Source organism: Myotis lucifugus, unplaced genomic scaffold, assembly GCF_000147115.1.
Source record: "Myotis lucifugus unplaced genomic scaffold, Myoluc2.0 scaffold_35, whole genome shotgun sequence".
Lineage (NCBI taxonomy): Eukaryota > Metazoa > Chordata > Mammalia > Chiroptera > Vespertilionidae > Myotis > Myotis lucifugus.
The window spans coordinates 58,215-64,857 of NW_005871083.1; positions in this window are offsets into that span (position 1 = coordinate 58,215).

Genomic DNA, 6,643 nt, shown 5'->3' on the forward strand with positions numbered 1-6,643 from the left:
GGGGGGGTCCTTCAGCCTGGCCTGTGCCCTCTCACAGTTTGGGACCCCTTGGGAGATGACCACCTGCTGGTTTAGGCCCGCTCCCTGAGGAATTGGGCCTAAGCTGGCAGTCAGACATCACTCTGGCAGCCCGGCAGCCCTCGTGGGATGTCCAACTGCCAGCGGGGAGCAGGCCTAAGCTGCAGTCAGACATCCTTAGCGCTGCTGAGGAGGCAGGAGAGGCTCCCACCACCACCACTGTACTGGCAGCCATCAGCCTGGCTTGTGGCTGAGCAGAGCTCCCCCTGTGGGAGCACACTGACCACCAGGGGGCAGCTCCTGCATTGAGCGTCTGGCCCCCTGGTGGTCAGTCTGTGTCATAGTGACCAGTCATTCCCAGTCGTTCTGCTGTTAGGGTCAATTTGCATATTACCCTTTTATTATAAACCCTCAAAGAAGCACAGACAGAACATTCAGCAGAGGACTTGGCACAAAGAATGCACAAATCACATTTCCTCACCTTGAGACCTGGGTGAGGAAAATGGCCTTCTTTTTCCTTGCACAAATCACACTCTGCACTGGAGATCGAGCCCATAACCCGGGCATATGCCCTGACTGGGAATCAAACCTGGGGTCTCCTGGTTCATAGGTGGACACTCAACCACTAAGCCACACTGGCTGGGCTGTATAAGTTCTTTATATATTTTGAAAATTAACCCCTTATTAGATGTATCATTGGCAAATATGTTCTCCCATACAGTAGGTTCCCTTTTCATTTTATTGATCTTTTCTTCTGCTGTGCAGAAGCTATTTAGTTTGAAGTAGTCCCATTTGTTTATTTTTTTCTTTTGTTTTGGTGAAAATACGGCTATGAGAGATGTCTCAGTGATTTAATCTAGAGCTCGATAGAGGCCTGGTGCACGAGTGGGGGCCGGCTGGTTTGCCCTGAAGGGTGTCCCGGATCAGGGTGGGGTCCCGCTGGGGTGCCTGGCCAGCCTGGGTGAGGGGCTGATGGGTGTTTGCAGCTGAAGGGTGTCCCGGATCAGGGTGGGGTCCCGCTGGGGTGCCTGGCCAGCCTGGGTGAGGGGCTGATGGGTGTTTGCAGCTGGTCACACCCCCTTCAGGGTAGGGGTCCCCACTGGGGTGCCTGGCCAGCCTGGGTGAGGGGCTGATGGGCTTTTGCAGCTGGTCACACCCCCTTCAGGGTGGGGGTCCCCACTGGGGTGCCTGGCCAGCCTGGGTGAGGGGCTGATGGCTGTTTGCAGGCTGGTCACACCCCCTCGGCGACGGAAGCTCCCAGCCTCTCCTTTTTTTCTTTTTCTTTTTTTATTCTGGGATTTATTTACCTTCTATAATTGAAACTTTGTTGCCTTCAGTGGAGCTCAGAGCCAGCTCCTGCTCGCTCCAGCTCCGTGGCTGCTGGCCGCCATCTTAATTGGGTTAATTGGCTGGTGGGCGTGGCTTAAGGCATAGCGAAGGTACGGTCAATTTGCATGTTTGTCTTTTATTAGATTAGATTAGATGCTACTATGAACATAGGGGTGCATAGATTCTTCCTGGTTGGTGTTTCAGGATTCTTAGAATATGTTTCCAGAAGTGAGCTTGCTGGGTCAAAAGACAGCTTCATTTTTAATTTTTTGAGGAAACTTCATACTGTTTTCCACAGTGGCTGCACCAGTCTGCATTCACACCTACAGTTCACTAGGGCTCCCTTTTCTCTGCATCTTCTCCAGCATTTGTTTGTTGGTAGCTATTCTGGCTGGTGTGAGGTGATATCTCATTAAGGTTTTAATTTGCATTTCTCTGATAATTAGTGACATTGAGCATTTTTTATTCAGGTCATTGCTCATTTTTTTGTTTTGGTTTGAATATACTTTTATTGATTTCAGAGAGGAAGAGAGAAGGAGAGAGATAGAAACATCAATGATGAGAGAGAATCATTGATTGGCTGCCTCCTGCATGCATCTACTGGGGATTGAGCCCACAACTCAGGCATGTGCCCTTGGCCAGAATTGAACCCAGGACCCTTCAGTCCACAGATCGATGATCTATCCACTGAGCCAAACCAGCTAGGGCTTTGCTCGTTTTTTAATTTGGTTGTCTGTCTTCTTGGTATTGAGTTGTATAAGTTCTTTAATTAATATATATATATGTATATATATATATATAGATTTCAGAGAGGAAGAGAGAGGGAGAGAGAGATAGAAACATCAATGATAAGAGAGAATTATTGATCAGCTGCCTCCTGCACACTCTGCACTGAGATCGAGCCCATAACCCAGGCATATGCCCTGACTGGGAATCCAACCTGGGGTCTCCTGGTTCATAGGTGGACACTCAACCACTAAGCCACACTGGCTGGGCTGTATAAGTTCTTTTATATTTTGAAAATTAACCCCTTATTAGATGTATCGTTGGCAAATATGTTCTCCCATACAATGGGTTCCCTTTTCATTTTATTGATCTTTTCTTCTGCTGTGCAGAAGCTATTTAGTTTGAAGTAGTCCCATTTGTTTTTTTTCTTTTGTTTTGGTGAAAATATGGCTATGAGAGATGTCTCAGTGATTTAATCTAGAGCCAACCCCAGCTCAGAGGGGGCTCTGCTCATCAAAACCACTCAGGAGCCTAAGTGTCCAAAGTTTTCCTCTCCTGTCATCTTGGCAGGGACAAGAAAGGGAGATCCTGTCCTGGGAATTGTGTTCCTGCCTGGAAGTGACATGTGTCAGTTCCATTCCCAACTCATTGGCCGGAGCTGGTCACATGGGCCCAACACACCAGGGGACAGGAAGTTCAGTCTCCCTGTGCCAGACACAGGGCTAGCTGACATTCGTTTAGCAGCCTAAGTCTGCCACACACGCCGTAGGCAGGCAGTGACTTGGCCTTGTTTCCCTCTGTGGTCCCTCTGCCTTGCCTATACCTCGGCACATAGTAGGTGCACAAGAAGTATGTATTGAATGAATGAGTGACTTTTCCAAGGTTTCCCTAATATATGAGAAAATGTGATTTGTGCATTCTGTGTGCCAAGCCCTCTGCTGAATGTTCTGTCTGTGCTTCTTTGGGGGTGTGTACCATTCACATCACTGTTGAAAGGGCGAGGAAACTGAGGTTTGACGATCTGAAATAACTAACTCATTACTTTGCTGTCTCTTTGAAATTAGGGTTCGGGCCTTGGAAATTAGAGGAGACTTAAAAAGTTAAACCAGAAACTTCTATATAACTAAAACGTCTGTATGGAAACATACCTACATATAATTTTCTAACTATATATGCACAGTCAATAGTGTATTCATGGAGGCATGGCTTCTGAACACACATGACTCAAGGTCTCTGAAGCTTCGGCTTTTTACATCCCCAACATGAAACCCTGTCATTAACCCTGCAGAGTCTGTGACTCATTATCGAAGCCTGTAAGCAGGCTGCCCCTTGGGAGGTGCAGGCAGGGCTGGGATTGTTGGGCAAGGCCACGGGGAGCAAGAGGTGAGGTGATCTGTTTTTCAGCCAATTTACAGCCTGTGGGTTGGGTGCTCTGAGCCCCAGGGGATAAGCTGAGCTTGGAATCACAGTCAGGGGGCAGTTTTGGCTGGTGCCTCAGCGTGGCTGCCAGGTCTCAGGGTGGCAGGAGCTGAGGCAGGCGCCAGAGGGACCCACCCAGGACAGAAGGAAGTCAGCAGCAGTGGCTCTGCCTTGCTGGCACTGGCTGCTCTTCACCTTCAGGAATCCCCAGAAAGCCAAGGCCATTCTCTCACTGGCTCCCAGCCTGTGCACATGTGCACCGCACAGCCCGGACCCTCTACAGGGCCTCTGCACGTGCCCTGCCCTTTGCCTGGGTCTCTGGGTTCCTTCCTGCCTTGCCACTTCCTCTGAGGCCTCCCCCAAATACCCACCTCCTTCCGCCTCCTCCCCTTACCCACCCCTCATCCTGATTAACTCCACCCTGTCTCATGGGATCCTGGTTGCTCCTCTGTTTGTCATCTGCCCCCCACCCTCGCCCGCCTCAGCATGTAAAGGGCAGGAAGGCAGGCAGGGAGGGACCTGGTCTGCCTTGTGCACCCCACTGCACCCTGCACCCAGTGCTATTTGGCATGGAGTCCATGCCCTGAAATTATAAACTGAACAAAGGATGTCACCGGGGGGCTTCAGAGACACACACCCCTCCCGCCATAACCGCAGGCACAGTCTGCCGTTCAGCAGTTCAAACCCCAACTCGAACTCAAGCATGTGCTGGCGTTTATTTTCGGCGCATGGTCCAGTGCTCCCGGGTTCCCACCGTGCAGGCGCAAGGCTGGCCTCGCTGGGACTCAGGCTGCAACTTTACTTTTAGCAAACACAGGGAGCCCTCACCTGGCGGAGGCGCTGTGCTCATGGCCAGCGCTGGGAGGAGCTGCCAGCAGGCCCTCTGCCCTCCTGTGGGTGCAGGAAGACTCCTGGGAGCTCCTGGTGCCGTTCCTTCTGTGGCCACCATGTACTGAGAGGGAGGGCCCAGGGCTGAGCAAACTAAGATTCAGCAAAGGGAGAGAGAGGATCGAGGGAAGCTTGGAGAAGTCGGCAGTCACGCCGGGCCTTGAGACCTGGGTGAGGAAAACCGCCTTCTTTTTCCTTGACACGGCAAGTTGTCAGGTTTGGTGAATAAAAGTACAGATGCCCGCACTGTGCATGGGACCTGTGTGCCCTAGAAATACCATCGTTTCTCTGAAACCAACTGGAACAGGAATCCTGTATTTCATCCAGCAAACCTCAAGTTGGGGGGAAAAGACTTTCTTCAAACAACCTTTGGGTTGCGTGCGAGCTTATGACACATTCCTACATCTATTAAGTATTAGATGCGGCTCCAGGCAACTCTATCGTGAACGTTTGCAATTCAGGAGAAGCCGTCACTTGGCTCCGTCACTGCGCAGTGACATCAGTGTCTGCCCACCGCGGGACGGTGGAAGAATCACACTGACTTTAATGAGCACGAGCATCATACATCACCCGGTTAAAACCCCGGAGCAGAAAGTCGTTAAAATGACAAGAGCATCTGCTCGCCACTCTCTCCCACTCAGAGGCCCTTAGCTCCTGTCACTGTTTCTTCTGGCAGGTCCCTGTGTTTCTGGAAAAAATAGACTCCGCTGCTATGTCTTTTCTTGGTGACAATCTCTATGATCCGCTGCCTCCCTGCTCTGTGTTTAAAGATGGTAATAAGTTTACTGAGAAGAAATTGGCTGGGGGTGGGGGTGGGGGTGGGAGGTGGCCTTTGAAAACATGACCCACGTGATTCCCGGTGATCCCACCTGCAAAGTGTGACTTTAAATTAGCACTCGGGTTCACCTGAGGATGCCAGCACCCTCCCTCCGCCCGCACAGCTTCCAGGGAGGGCTGTGTGTTCAGTTCCTCAGGTTCCGGCTGTGCCTGTAAGTAATGCCTCTTCGCCTTCACTGCTCCCCCTCTCAGCTTTCACGTGTTTGTGGAGTCCCTGCTTTGTTAGAGGAGTTTGTGGGTGCCCCACCCTTCCCTCCTAATAGTCCTCGGGCCAACTTGGGGTGGGATTTTTGACCTGTGAAAATTGGGGGTCGGGGCAGGGCGGCATCTCTGGGGTGGAAAAAAACATGAACAAAACCCAGCAGGAGGAGAAGGGCAGGGCTGGGTTGATGGGGTGTTGTTTGGCTGAGAGAGATGAGGTGGGTAAGCCATTGGCAGTCAAGCAAGGCCTCTCTTGTCCAGGTGAGAAGTTTGTGCTTTGCCAGGTGGAGGCGGTAGGGAGCCACGGTCACAGCTGGAAGATGTGCAGGTGGAATTCAGGTACATGGAGGGCGAGAAAGGGGAACAGGGGAGGAGGAGGAGGGAGAGGAGGAAGATAAGGATGAGGAGGAGGAGGAGGAGGAGAAGGTATATAAAGGGGAGAAGGAGGCAGGTCCCTGAAGGGGGCCAGAGCACGGAGGCAAGAGGCGGCCTGAGGCATGGTGAGTGACATCTTTGGCCTGGGTGGTGCAGTGGGAATGACAAGGCATCACTGTGACACGCCAGGCATCCTCGTCTTGCCAAAGTACAGTCTCCCGTGAGATGCCACGTGCTGACGGACAGGCCTCCCCTGCCCCAGGATGGGAGAGTGCACATAGCACAGAGCAGAGCGTTGGCAGAGGAACGCCGGAAAGTGGAAGGGCAGCTTCGAGCTTCTCAGGAGCAGCCTTTGTTGTTAGGGAATTATTCACTTGTTTTTTCCGTTATAGCTCGAGGAGTTGCGTTTGTGAATATGATGCACAAAGAAGTCAGAGAGCTGAAAGCTGAATCTGATGTTTCACGTTTTACGCCCATCCTGTGAAGTGTGGGGGGCTGGAAACGCTGGCATTTCAGGGGCACACGTGGGGAGAGGGTTAGCTCTCAGTGCCCAGCACCTTGGGTGCTGGACTTCATCCCTCAACACCGGCATCTCCCGTCAATCTAAGAGGATTGTATAGAACAACGAAAGCTGACATCTGTAGCGGGCTCGCCGAGGGCTGGGCAGGCTGGCTAACAGAGAGTCATGCTCATTTCAGCGCTGGGGCCAGGTCAACTTGCATAGAATACTTTCCACCGATCTACTGTGTTTTCCTGAACTGGGAAAGGACACCCAACCTCTCTGAGATTTCGTTTTATAACTTCCACTGTCCAGTGCAATGCTCTGTACTCCTTTTGCAGGCCTGGTAAA